The sequence below is a fragment of the Cicer arietinum genome, chromosome 5, assembly GCF_000331145.2.
Source record: "Cicer arietinum cultivar CDC Frontier isolate Library 1 chromosome 5, Cicar.CDCFrontier_v2.0, whole genome shotgun sequence".
Taxonomy (NCBI): domain Eukaryota; kingdom Viridiplantae; phylum Streptophyta; class Magnoliopsida; order Fabales; family Fabaceae; genus Cicer; species Cicer arietinum.
The window spans coordinates 62,169,265-62,184,746 of record NC_021164.2 but is presented as its reverse complement, the minus strand read 5'-3'; the positions used below and the strand labels follow the sequence as shown (position 1 = coordinate 62,184,746).

Here is a 15,482-nt window from a genome sequence, read left to right as displayed (position 1 = left end):
AGCTACTGGAGAAGTGCCAATCGATTTTCTGCAGAAAAATCAGAATTTTTCCTCTGGGGGGGTGGAAATCGATTTCCCAATCGATTGTCAGCAGGAAAATCAACATTCTGGAGCCTCTAGAGAGCTGGAAATCGATTTGCCAATCGATTTTCTGCAGGAAAATCAGAATTTTCAGCCTGCTGAAGGTGCTGTGCAACAACCTTTCAGAACCGAAACAGGTGAATCAAGTAGACGATCAACAAGGCGAAGATGATTGCCTCAAAGACTCCGTGATTGTGAATTGTTCCAAGATAGCGAGATCAACAATGAGGGTGATCTTATTCATTTCTCTCTAATGGCCGAATCCGAACCGGTGAATACGGAGGAGGCATTAAGCGATCCAAAGTGGGTGTGTGCTATAAAGGAAGAGCTGGAATCAATTGAAAGGAACAATACATGGATATTGGTTGACTTACCAAAAGACAAAAAGGCTATTGGTGTGAAATGGGTCTACAAAGTGAAAGCGAATCCGAAAGGTGAAATAATCAAGCATAAAGCTCGATTAGTTGCAAAAGGATTTTTGCAAAAGGAAGGGATAGATTTTGATGAAGTGTTCGCACCAGTAGCAAGACATGAAACCATCTGGTTTGTTGTTGCGATAGCTAATAACAACAGCTGGCCGTTATATCAAATGAACGTCAAATCGGCATTTTTGAATGGTCCACTTGATGAGGAGGTCTATGTTGGACAGCCACCTGGTTTTGTGATTAAAAATCAAGAGGCAAGGGTCTACAAGTTAAGGAAGGCACTCTATGGTTTGAAGCAAGCGCCGAGAGCTTGGAACAAACGCATAGATGGTTTTCTTATAGACATTGGTTTCAAGAAATGCGTATCCGAACATGGTGTTTATGTGAAGTCGGATGCAAGCGAAGGAGTAATCATACTTTGTCTTTATGTGGACGATTTATTGATTACGGGAAGCTGTGAAAGTGACATTTCAAAGTTCAAAGAAGAGCTTATGAGGGAGTTTGAAATGACTAATCTTGGCACAATGAAATACTTCTTAGGCATAGAATTCCAAAAGACAAAGTTGGGACTGCTCATGCATCAAAAGAGGTATGCAATGGAAATCTTGAAGGGGTGTGATATGGAGCATTGCAATGCTGCCACAACACCAGCCGAGGCACGTTTACAGTTGTCCAAGAGTGAAGATGAGCAAGATGTGGATCCTACTCAAAACCGGAGATTGATAGGATCATTGCGTTACTTGTGCAATACACGGCCATATTTAGCATTTAGTGTCGGTATTGCAAGTAGGTTCATGGAGAGGCCAAAGGTATCACACTTGGCAGCAGTTAAGAGGATACTTAGATATGTAAAAGGTATTCTTGGCTGTGGAATTTTATTTCATGCAAGTGACATGGGCAAAAGTTGCGAATTACTCGGATACACCGACTCCAATTGGTGCGAATATAAGGACGATCGAAAATCAACGGCCGATTATGTCTTTATGTTCTGAGGGGCACCAATCTCTTGGTGTTCTAAAAAGGAGCCGGTGGTTGCTCTCTCTTCCTGCGAGGCGGAGTATATCGCAGCTTCGTTATGTGCATGCCAAGCTGTGTGGCTAGTGAACCTGCTGCGTGAGCTGGACAACAACACGAGAGGAGCTGTTTTGCTGTTGATGGACAATGTTTCAGCCATCAACCTTGCTAAGAATCCCATAGCACATGGGAGGAGGAAACATATTGAGATGATGTTTCATTATTTGAGGGAACTAGTGAGTTCCGGACAGTTACGTTTGGGGTATTGCAAAAGCGAAGAACAAGTTGCAGATTTGTTGACGAAAGGCGTTACGAATGTGGTTTTCAACAAACTTGTAATGAAGCTAGGCATGAAGAATGTGGAGCATTTGAATTAAGGTGGTGTATTGGAAGTAATAAATAATTCAAATGTTTTTGGGCCAATTGATTTGATTCCACATTGTACCCATATAAATAACTGTGTGTAATATTTTAGAGACTAATGCCATTTTGATATACTAAGGAAAATCAGAAAATAACTCTCTTCCATAATCTCTCTCTTTTATCCATCATTTTCTAAAACACCACAATTTTCAATTATCAATTTTCACCATTGATTCACCCTCCATTCTTGATAGTGTTCCAACAATAATTTGGCAAATTTAACACATGTCAGCTAAATAGAGTGTTAGGAAGATATCGAGTTTCTATTAATAGAAATAATATACCATTGTGTATTTTTGTTTTTTTAAGAATAAAATTTAACTTCTATTACATCATACATCATATGTCCGTTAAGAAGTTAGTGGCAATTAAACAAATGAAAAGAATGAATTAAAAATAAAATACAATGCACCACGACTTGAAATATCACCATTTAGGGGCCAATTAATACATAATAATAATAATAATAATAATAATAATAATAATAATAATAATAGTAATAATAATAATAATAATAATAATAATAATAACAACAATAAAATACAATTAATTATATAATAATAATAATAATAATAATAATAATAATAATAATAATAATAATAATAATAATAATAATAATTAGTCGTCATGTCCTCCGTCAACCGTCTCTCCTCGATAATTTCTCATTTTTTGCGCCTCCCTTATAAATATCATTCATATTATCCCTTGTATACACAAATCTTTTTTAATTTTTCTTTATCAAATATTCGTTATTCATATTTGTGTTTATCTTTCTCCGATGTTTGTCTCAAAAAAAAAATCGCTTCAATTTCTCCAAGAAATGAGTCATGAAATTTGTTCATACGAATGTCTACAGTATTGGATATCAAATTTATTTTAGTTCCTCTGCTAGATGGATCAAACCACTTACAGTAAAACAACACCACTTTTTTCGCATAATCTAGGAACGTGTAGTCAATTTCGTAAATATGCTCTATTATGCCATAGAAATCTTCTACTACACCATTATCAGAGACACTTTTCATACAAACTCCACTATTAATTGTTTCTTTTCCTTCAGTCCAAGATTCAGTGTGAAATTTGTGTCCATTGACGTAATAGGTGTGCCATTCTTTGAAACTTCTACTCGGGCCCATAGATAAGTGCCTTAAGTGGATGTTGATAGGAGTTTGTTCTTCTAGATGCACTTGTTGTTGAAACCATAATGGGAAATTTGAATGTATATCATTAGATGATTGTCCCGTATTTAAAAATGCCCTGATCGATGACCATATATATGGTGAATATCAATTTAATCATATAATTAAATATAATTAATATGAAGAGGAATTTGAAACGTACTCAATGTATGGTTTAACTTCAGTGCAATTAATCAAAACGTGAACATGTGTCGCATTAAATATTTTGTCGCTTGGCCAGAAAATCGGAAAATCCCTACCAGCATGATGACCACACAAGCAAAAAACTGATAAAGCATGTGGATGACGTATAACACTATTAGTAGCGTTTCTTCCGTTAACTAGTGACAACGTTTCGTTGTTGAAATAATGAGAACAAAAGTGTGTTGTTTCACGGTGAAGGTAAGATGAACAAATTGAGCCCTCAACTCTAGCTTTGTTTTTCACCGACCGTTTTGAATAACCCATGAACCTATAATATACAAAGAGATGTACAATAAGCTCCATGTATATATAAGTTGAAGTAGAAGTATATTGAAAATCAAGTATATATATATCACCTTTCAAATGGATACATCCATCTATACTGAACTGGTCCACCAAGCCTAGCTTCACTTGCAAGATGCACTGAGAGATGCTCCATGGAATCAAAAAACCCAGGAGGAAATACTTTCTCCAACTGACATAGAATGATCGGAATGTCATTTTCCATCTTGATGAGATATTTATCAATGAGTGTTGAAGAACACAAATTGTTGAAATATTGACTCACTTCAATAAGTGGGTTAAATACATGTGTCGGTAAAGTACTAAAGGCAATAGGAAGTAAACACTCTAAAAATATATGACAATCATGACTTTTCATCCCATGCATCCTCCCATTTTCCACATCAGCACATCTTGCCAAATTAGAACAATAACCGTCAGGCGTCTTCAGCTATTTGATCCAACGATAAACAGATTTGGCTTCATCAGTAGATAAAGTGTAATTCGCACGAGGTTTTAGGGTCTTGCCGTTTTGTTCCACCAACAACAAATCTGGTCGTCTGCAATATATACCTATGTCTTTTCTGGCTTTGTCATTATCTTTTGTTTTTCCTTTCACATTCATCACAGTATTAAATATGTTGTCAAAGAAATTTTTCTCAATATGCATTACATCGAGATTATGTCTCAAAAGATTATCTTTCCAATACGGTAGATCCCAAAAAATACATCTTTTTGTCCAATTGTGCCATTGTCCATAACCTTGTGGTTTACAGGCCACACCATTAACAACATGTACCTTTGGCATATCTTTTACTTTATTCCAAACTTGTTCTGATGTCAACTTAAGCGGGGGTCCTAGACTTTCTGCATAGCCCTTCATAAATGCAGCTTTGTTCCTTCTAAATGCATGATCAGCAGGTAAAAACCTACGATGCGAGTCAAACCACGATGCTTTCCCGCCAAATTTTAAAGTAAATGCTTTTGTATCTTCCATACAAATAGGACAAGCTAATTTACCATGGGTGCCCCATCCTGACAACATCCCATAAGCGGGGAAATCATTAATGGTCCACATCAATGCAGCTCTCATCATAAAATTTTCTCTCCGAGCAATATCATATGTCAAGACACCATTCCACAACCTCTTCAAATCGTCAATCAAAGGTTGTAAAAAAATATCAATACCAGTTGTAGGATTAGAAGGACCTGGTATCACAGCAGCTAAGAACATATAAGGTTTAGACATACACATATTAGGAGGAAGATTGTAAGGAGTAACAATAACCGGCCAACAAGAATAAGGAGTAGACGATGCTTGTATGTACGGCGTAAATCCATCTGAGGATAATCCAAGTCTTACATTGCGTGGATCTGACGCAAAATCAGGATGCATTTGATCAAAGTGTTTCCATGCCTGACCATCAGACGGATGTCGCAACTCGCTTGAATTTCTTCTATTCTCATAATGCCACGTCATATTTCCTGCAGTTTGTATTGATGCAAACAATCTCTGCAATCTTGATACAATAGGTAGGTAAAACATTGCTTTCCTTGGAATTGATTTTCCCCTACTTACCCTAGAGTTATTCCTTTGGTGATACCTTGGTTGTTGACAAAACTTGCATTCAACTAAGTTAGCATCATTCATACCAAATTCATTGTCATAATACAACATGCAACCTTTAACACAACAATCAATCCTCTTGACACCTAATCCTAACTTTGACACTAACTGTTTCGCATCATAATAACTTTGCGGCAAACCATCTCTAACAGGTGTTGCGTCTAACATCATTTTAGTCATCAAATCCAAAGCTAAATCAGGAACATGAAATTGAGACTTTAGAACCTTCAAACACATTGATAACTTTGAGTTTGAAGAACCTTCAAACAACGGTTTATTTGTCTCTTTCAAAAGACCATAAAATCTATGAGCTTCTTCATTGGGAAGTCCATCGGTATCGTCATATTGATCTTCATTGAATGACAAATTAACCCCAACAGCATCCGAGATCATATCATTCACCGCCTCAAAGTGTTGATAGTTATAATAATCTATACCTAACATGTTAGTACTACTTGAAGGACCTATGTTATAATTATCCACATATGTACTAGTATTAGGCGCCGCCGGAGACTCTTCTCCATGATTGGTCCAAATCCAGTAGTTAGGCATAAATCCATCTGCATACAAATGCACTCTTATTTCATCTTCACTTTTAAACCGTCTACATCGACATAAACAACATGGACATTCCCCCTTCATCTTGGACAATTTTTTGCACTCTCGCAAAATTGAGAAAGTCTGCATTATATATAAATTTTGACATATTTATATGTCAATTAGGGGAGCATGCATCTGCACACAATATAATATATTATTACCAATACAATAAATATATATAAACCGAAATAAAATTTTAAATTATATATATATATGTATATATATCAATACTATCAAAAAATATCAATACTAACAAAAAAATATCAATACTAACAAAAAAATAAACATTATATATATATTAATTTGCAAACAATATAATAAATTACAAACAATATAATAAAATATCAATACTTATAACAAAAAATAATAATTAATATCATAAATTTTAATAATGTTTTTTTAAAATCAATAACTTTGATACAAACCTATATAAAATTTTAAATGATGTTTTTTTAAAAATCAAGACTAATAATCAAGACTTATTTATAACAAAAAATAATAATATCATCAATTTTAATAATGTTTTTTTAAATAATAATTATATTAAAACCAATATATTTTAACCGTGGTTTGAAACTTTAATTTATCATATATTAATATGTAAACAACATCATTCCTATTTTTTTAAAAATAAATTTATAAAACTAATCTAAATATAAATATTACTAATCTATATTTTAAAAATAATATATATATTTACTAATCTAAATTTAAAATATATAAAATACTAACTTGATGCCGAGTAGCGTCTGACTTCAAGCTTTCACTCATGTATGATGCTTGCAAGTCTTCGAAATAATTAACAAGCACTGTAAAAATAAAAATCAATAACATTAATTAGTTATATCAAATTAAAAAATAAAATTATAATAATTACATATATAATTTAATTTATACTTACCAAATTTAAATGAAGCTTAAGAGTAATTTTGTGTAGAGAGAAGGAGGAGAGAATAGTTAGAATGAGGTTTTAGAGAGAAGTTGGATGTGAAAAAATGAATTAGGAGGGGGAGAAATATATATAGTGTTACCTTGAGCATTTGTGGTGGCCAAAGCAGCCACAATGCCAACGGATACTTCACTTTTGCGGCGGCCTGGGCGGCCAGAAAAGCCAACGGCTATAATGCCATTTGTGGCGGCCTTTGCCGCCAGAAAGGCTAACGGTACTATCCATTTGTGACGGCCTGAGCGGCCAAAAATCCCAGCTGTATTGGGCCTCCTTTGTGGCGGCCTTTGCGGCCACAAAATTCCATGTGCGCATTCTTTTGTGGCGGCCTTTGCAGCCATAAATGCCACTGGTCACGTCAATCCTTTGTGACGGATTTGGCCCTCACAAAATTGATTTTTTGTGGCTGTAAAAGCCCTCACAAAATCCTTAAATATTTAACTGGATTTTGTGGTTGCCTAAGCCCTCACAAAATCACAATGTTGTGATTTTGTGAGGGCTTAGACAGCCACAAAATCAAGTTAAATATTTAAAAATTTGTGAGGGCTTTTTCAGCCACAAATAAAGACCAATTTCAATTTTGACATTTGTGATGGCTTTTTCGGTCACTAATTTGTGAGGGTTTTATTCGGCCATAAAATATTTATAAAGTTGGCCACAAAATGGTGTTTTTCTTTTAGTGAATTTTGAATATGTAAAATAGCAAAACTACTCCTATGATAAAATCAAATATTTTTTTAAAAATTAATTATTAATATTTTATTTTAAAATTTAATATAAAATTCTGTGATTTTTCAAATTTATATTTATATTTTTATTAGATTTTAAATTTGTATATTTTAAGTTATAGTTTATAAGAGTAATTGAAAGAATAAAAAAACATGGACTGCCATTGAAAACTCAATACCTAACAATTAAAAGGGGAAAACAAAGAAATTAGAGAAACACATACCTGACATTGACATTCGGTGCGTCAACGGTGGGTCTAGTTGGTGATACACTATCCTCTGCATTATGAACTTCATCAGGAGCATGAACTTCATGATCAACCCTGTAACTTCATCGATTGAGCAGGTGGAAGTTCATCAGCAGGGGCATGTGGAACTTCATGTTGTCTTTGACTTAACGGTTTCTTCTGCATTCAGCATTCTGTGCAGGTTGAATCTCCTCGTTTTGCCTTAGCCTTGCATCAACATTGAGCCTACGTTGTCTTTGGCAGCTTATTATGGATTCAAGCATGTGCAGGTTTCTCATTAGTCTCGTGTGATGATACACTGAATATGACATGCTTCTTTTTCTTTCTTCTTTTCCGAGCAAGTGGAGTGGAGGTTGAAGGGTTAAGATGAGGTTTTTCAAAATCGAAGACGGTGAATGATTGAAGACAAAGGGTGAATGGATATACGCAAGGTTGAAGACGGAAGATTTACGTGTTTAGATTTATGCAATTTTCGTAAAATAGTTATGAGCTAGTATTATTATTATTTGTTTAACTTTGTTTTGGAAAAAGCAAACTATTATTAGTAGTGGTATTTCTGCTTCTTAACCGTTTAATACATTTTTTAAGTTTATTTTTTATTTTAATTTTAAGTGATAATATGATATTTTATTTTTTTTAAATGTCAATAATGTTGTTTTTTTTTTTCAAAAATTCAAAAACATCATCAAAATTTTCAAACAAAATCCATAAAATTCATTCAATAAAATACAAACTTAATCAAATTTATAACTTAAATCTTTAAATAAATTCATATTTTCATTATTTATTTGATGTTATTGGAGATGAAAATATGAGTTTATTTGAATATTTGAGTTATGGATTTGATGAAATTTGCATTATATTGAAGATGATTATTAATTTTATGGGTTTTGTTTGAAAAATTTGATGATTTTTTTGAATTTTTGTCAAAAAAAAAAGGATAACATTGTTGACATTTTAAATCATAAAATATCAAATTGTCACTTAAAATTAAAATAAATGACCAAATCGAGAAAAAAATTTATAAAAAATTAAAATGTTAACTAAAATGAAGTTAAACGATCACAAATGTAATTTTACCCTAAATATTAATAGTTACTTTAGATTTGATAAAGTAAAAAAGAGAGATATAAGTCCTTAATAACACATTACTTTAATGTGAATATTGAATCTTAGATAATGTGTGAGAGGGGAAAAGACACTAGCATAACAGCAATGAGAAAAATAAAGAAATTCAGTTTTGATGACCAATAATTGGATAGAAAATTTGTTTCAATTTAACTCAAATCTTAACATGTTATTTATATCCACTACTAGAAATTAGCGTTTTTCCTGCGGCGTTTCCTGCGGATTGGTTTCCGCAGGTAATACCCAAGGATTTTCCTGCGGCTCATAATTATTTTAGGAATATCTCTGCGAACTCCGAATCCGCAGGTAACACGGCAGGTAAGGTTTCGGTTTGCTGCGGATTTACATGTGACTCTGCATCCGCAGCAAACTTCACAATTTTCCTAAGGATTTATCTGCGGAGTAGTCCGTATGAAAGGTCCGCAGCAAATTCCGCAGGTAGTACCTCCGGATTTTCTTGCGAATACTTATTTTTATTTATTTTTTAGAAAAATAAAGTAGTTTTTTTTTTCTTGAGACGCTTTTGCTTTTCGAAAAATGTTGATGCAAGATCATATTTTTTTTGGAATAATAAGTTTTTTTTTTAATTATTTTTTTTGAGTAAAAGTTATTTTAGGTGAGGTTATGTTATTGAAAAATTTATATAGCAAATCAAGCTATATAAATTGCACAAATTTTAAAGATATTTCCACATTTAATGACATACTTTGTAATGTAAATAATTTCTTAATATACTTCAAAATATCTTAATTTTAAAATTATGATTGGACGGATGCATAAAACCAAATTTCTGTTTAATATATAAACTAAATTCTTATAAATAAAAAAATAATTAATTTAACAATTTAAGAATTATGATTAATTCAAAAATTAAATAATTGGACACAAAAACTTTAGTATTTCTCTTCAAAAAATTCTAAAATCTTTCATCACTGCGCCCTTCCAATTGTCCACCAAAATCTATTTTTAATCTAAATCCTCCTTGCACAAGCTCTCAACAAACTCTACTCACACAACAATCTTCGTGTAACGCTCCTTGCGCAAACTCTTTCATTCTCACGCAAAACAATCTTCACTGTCTTCTCTCTCAAGAACCCACTTGACATCGCTCGACCTGAATGAAAAAGGGGAAAAACATGATTAGGGTTTCTGTGTCGAGTACAGTTTTCTCGTGATTTTCCCCCTTTTCTCGCAACTCTACATCGATTAGGGTTTTGGCATCTTGCGAGACTTGCAAAAGTTTTACCTCTTCGTGACTTGGTGAGCTTGGTATGTATTTTCATTGTTGCTCTATTATCGCTCATCGCTCAACCTTTGCATCGATTACGTTTGCATTACTCTAAAAATAACTCTATAATCATCTTCAAATGATTGATTTTGGTATCGCTCTTTATTCTATTTCCTATTTGCTGTTTTTTAATCTATGACATCTTGTGGATTCTAAAATATGAGAAATTCATCTCTCTAATCTTAGAAACACTTTGAAAACTTGAAGCATTAAGGATGGATATATGGTTATTTCTGTTGATTGTTCATATAACTTGAGATATTGGTTGTTTATTTTAATCTATCTGCACTATGTTAATTAGTGAGAAGAACCATCATAGTTAGAGCATTAGTATCCTTAATCTGCATATGAAGTGTTTGCAAAATGTCCTAAGTAAGCGGAGGTACTTTATTATGCATGAAGGTGGTAAATAGTAGCATTGCGGAAATGAACTTTTGCATCTCAACATTGTTAGATGCTCTTTGATAAATCGAGAAGCTTCTGTTAGCCCGAAAGTAATCCTTACTTGGCCTTACCATTGAGGTGTTTGTTAACACGAGCTTGAAATTTGACTTGAGATCATGCTTCTTGTTAGTTATAGCTGCAATTTTCTTGATTTCATTGTTCTATCAATAATGGGATGTGATATGAGTACAGGAAATATAAGATATAAGTTATTTTATAATTTTATTTGAGAGTATACTATTTTTTGTTAATTTTCTATCTAATATTTTTAATGTCTTTTTTATATACTTTGATTTAATGTTGCAGCTCTGTTTTTTTTTTTATTATTTAAAAATTATTGTTGGTGTTTAATTTGAATTTTGCATAGAAGATACTTTCAGATACTTTTGTTTTCATGTGAGTATTTGATAATTGACACCAGTTCTATATTGTATTTCTTTGTGCTTTGAGTGATTGACTTGATAAACAGCCATGGTGTTCATTGTGCTTTCACCATATAAGCTTATTTTAGTTAGTCATGGAGTCACCCACATCTCATGTTTGCTGCAGTGGAGAGGCAACTAGAGCAATTCCAAACCGATTGTGATGGTGATGAACAAAAGGAAAAGCCTTCTGCTTCAGGAACTGACTTAGTTTTGTACAGGTTTGTTTTAAACTTGATGACATCTGATATTTTGCTTTATTACCATATATTGTTCATAAATCTTGTAAAACTTTGATAAAATGTCTTTCATGGATCCCTTATTTGATAGATGCTATATTTCACTTAAATATTTCAAGTATATTTACTTGGGCTTGTTTACTTTTATCATTGTTAATGATTTATTATGGTTAGGAGTTTGAAGGTGGAATCTTGGCTATTAGTATGCCTATCAGTGGTATTGGAATCTGCACTTTATTTTTTCCATTCTGCATCAAATCAATGAGTGTAAAATATGGCCAGCACTATTATTTTATCATGGCATCTAACGTGTATGCGAGGTTTAGTTATCTAGTTCATTTTTGTAAAAAATTTATGTTGTTTTTGTTTGTATTTAATTGCAATGATCTATTAGAGCTATACATTCATAGAGTGGATTGTAAATTTGAAACATTATTAGAGCTTTACATCATTTGGTTTCACTAAATGACTATTTTAGACTTCTGAGTCACATTATTGTGAAACAAAAAATTGAGCAATCCTTGCTTTTATCTATTATACATGTTTTTATTGATATACTTGAAAGAAGTCTTATGGTTTAAAGCTTGCATTGATATTTGACTCCAGGAGCGATTCGTAAAAAGAAGACAACATCTTGTGGATCCCAATTCTTCCACCTTGAAGGTATGTTTGGTGTAGATTTTTTTGTTTAGCATTAGGAATTGACTTGGTTGTCTTTTTTATTATTACTTGGTACTGCATTCCTCTGTTAACTTAAGCAGTTAAGCTTTGTAACTTATTTTTCTGCAACTATAATGGTGCAAGTTTTTGAAATACTCTCAGGCTACTTAACATTCTCGTTCATGTAATATTAACTGTTTATGAAATATAATAATTTATGATATTATTTTTTTCACTCCTTGGTTCCCTACGGATTGAAAATCGTTTTCCTTTTGAATTTTTCATCTGTTTGTTAATTATTAGTTGTCTAGGTCCTATATTACATGAAACTATTCTCTTTTTTATTTATTTATATTATATAGAGATTTTATTTCCTTGTTACATGTTTCAGTTAAGTAACACACCACCTATCTTTTTTACTTAAGTTACTTATCCTCTCTCCATTTCTTAATTATCATGATTCTTTGGGTATTTTTTATTTATTTATGTGTCTGTTCCTCCTTCTGGTTGATAGAACCTTTATCAATGAAGGGTTTGACATTAAATTGCATGGATCGTAAATCTAAAGCATATGAAGTGGTTTGCCAAGGATTGAAGGTATGCTACCTTTATTTTTCCTTTTTCCTTCCATTTTTATAAGCAGAAATGGTATCAATGATAGGTGCTATTGAAATGGATTTTTTTTTTTAAAAAAATTATTGTGGCTGTTTGTTGTACTGAACTTCAAATACGAAACAGAGCATCAAAAGCTATTGAAATTCTGGAAGCATATGAAGGGGCATTAAAAGATTATCCTCTAGAAAGTGAACGGATTGAGCATGGGGAAATGCTTTTATATATAAGGTATTTCCTCTGGCTAATTGTGAATATCAATCAATGTGCTAGCACTTGGTCTTGCAAATATTTTAAAAAGATGGCAGTTTCTTTTATGAAGCTTGAATTTCTCTATCTCAGATTATTGTTTCGTTGAATCAATCTCAAATTATGGTTTGATGATATAGAAGAAGTGAAATGATAGGACACTGGATTTGCCCAATAAACTTTACTTTGGTCATGTATAACTATGAGCAACTTTTTGACTAAGCACTTTCGCCTTCATGTTTATGCATCAGGTTGTTGCATGGAGTTTTGTTCCTGGTAAGCAACTGGAGCAAAAGAAAAGAAAGAAGATTGTCAATCCTACTACACCTGTTGTATTGTTTACCCGTTTTTGAAATATTTTAGCTTATATGATCATGTACAATGTGTGTATATATTATACTCATATTTTTGATAAAGTAAAGCCTTTGGTTTATACATTATAATTAAAATTTTAATGGTAAGACTTTGTTTTCTGAAGAAGTTCATGCTTTAATTAATATTTAGTATGATTTGTGAATTCGATATAAATTTTGTTTCAAAGTATTGCAATAGTATTCCAACTAAAGGCTAATATTAAATACTTAAAAATGTATTTATAATTATGTGTAATTTTCATATAAATCAAAATTCAGAAGAAAAAAAAAAACAGTACAAATTAAAAATATACATAAGAAACATTCCTACGGATTTACCTGTGGAATTTCATGCGAAATATACTATCAATTGCATGTGACATTTCCTGCGGAAATACCCTTGGAAAACATTCGTAGAAATGGTACTGCCGATTTGTTCTGCATGAATATTCGTAAGAAAATGCCTTAAGCTTATAAAATATTTGCTGCGGAATTTATTTAGTTTTCCTGCGGATTTATCCGCATGTACGTTACCTGCGGATTCAGAAATCCTCAGGAAACGGTTACCCACGAAGGTTTTACGTGGGGAAATGGTTCCGCCAATAAATCCGCAGGTAACGTGTGTTCCTGCGGATTTTTAACTTTAATCCGCAGGTAAAACACTAATTTCTAGTAGTGATCACTTGACTTGATTAATTATTATACTTTCAGTTGTCTTACTCTTTATTTCAATCAATTTGGTATATTCTTGATTTAAACTTTTAGCTGTTGATAGAAGAAAAATAAACCGGTTAAAGCTTTTATTTTTGGAAGAATCACAATTCACAAGGTTTGTTCAATGTCTTGATTATTGCTAAGTAGAAACTACTTTTTGAGTTAAATGTTAAAAAATTTATAGAAATTACTCATCTTGCATATGTTTTGATTTTTGAAAGAAAAACATTTACTTTTTAAGTTAAAGATTTTTGGTATTTAAAAAGAAAACGGAAAAAAAAAGTATATTGTTGTTATGATTATTGTCGTTTTTAAAGAAAATACTCGAATGTGGATCTTTTATTTTATGAAATAGACGTTGTTTTGTTTGAAAATTTTGTTCTATTAATTGTTTTATGAGTTGGGATTGTAAAAAGAATTAATAGATGTTAAAAAAGTCTTACTATTTAAAACGATTTTACTTTATATTTTTAATATGTTAAAATATATTTAAATATTAATTGATTTTAAATTAGTAATTTTATAATCTAATTATTGCAAAAAGTTAGAAACATTTTTTAAAATGGTTGAAATACTGACTTAGTATGAGTCAATGAATTAAACTTAAAGGTTTAATTTTTATTTGATAGGAAATGGTTTTAGTTGGAAACTTTATTTTATCTGTTTAATATTTTAATGTATTTTGAAAATGATAATTTTAAACCTATAATTATAAATTGATTTAGAACATGCATCCATATGAGTGATGTGTTGAACTTCCAATTTATAACTATTTTATCTTTCATAATATATTCTGAAAATATCATTGCTAGTTACCATTGTATTCTTAGTATGTATTTCTCTTTTCTATTGATATTTGAGTTTGAATCATATAATATATAACATATTTTATGACTCTAACTTAGCAAAGAGGAATGGCCCATGAACTTGAATTGAATTTATAGAGTTTGCTCTCTTGTTGTTAAAGAATTGTATTTGTTGAATAATAATAATAATAATAATAATAATAATAATAATAATAATAATAATAATAATAATTTGACTCAGTTAAGAGAATTTTTGTAAACCTTATACTAAATCTAAACGTTATCGAAGAAGCAGTTAGTAGTTAAAAGAAAATTAAATACTAAATTAATTATGATTAATTTGATGGTGTGAACCAATAGTTGAACAAGAATTTGTGGCGCGTAATTCTAAAAACGACTTTGGTAATGGTACGAGCATAATTCATATCTTTTTCCTACTTACGTGATATAAACTAATGTTATGTGTTGGACCTCTCTTGATTTGTTTTTTTCTTTAAAACATGTGTATTTTATAAATGACATATATTTTGGTGATATTTAAGATTAAATCATTCTTGTATTTTGATTGGTAACGAGTGGTTACCAATGGTGATGACTCTGAAACAAATTGAATAATTTTGAAAGTTTGGTGTGAGTGACTTCTTTTGTGACTAATTAAAGTAATAGTATTCATATATGCAGTAGTATTCTAGGCCTAGTTGAAAATATGTGGCAAAGGTTATTCAAAAAGGCAATGTGATTCAAAACACTCAACGGTAGGGGTACTTAACATGAAACTCTGAAGAGTATTTTTCTAATAGAATATTTTTCC

At 31.6% G+C, this 15,482-nt stretch overlaps 1 long non-coding RNA gene across 1 annotated transcript; it reads left to right on the top strand.

The window, feature by feature from the left end:
- The first annotated feature begins 9,791 nt into the window (after positions 1-9,791).
- Positions 9,792-13,278, top strand: LOC101493963 (uncharacterized). The gene is made up of 6 exons (XR_001143988.3): positions 9,792-10,153; positions 11,166-11,259; positions 11,884-11,940; positions 12,452-12,534; positions 12,676-12,780; positions 13,050-13,278. It is a non-coding gene; the product is annotated as an uncharacterized lncRNA (long non-coding RNA).
- Positions 13,279-15,482: the final 2,204 nt, after the last annotated feature.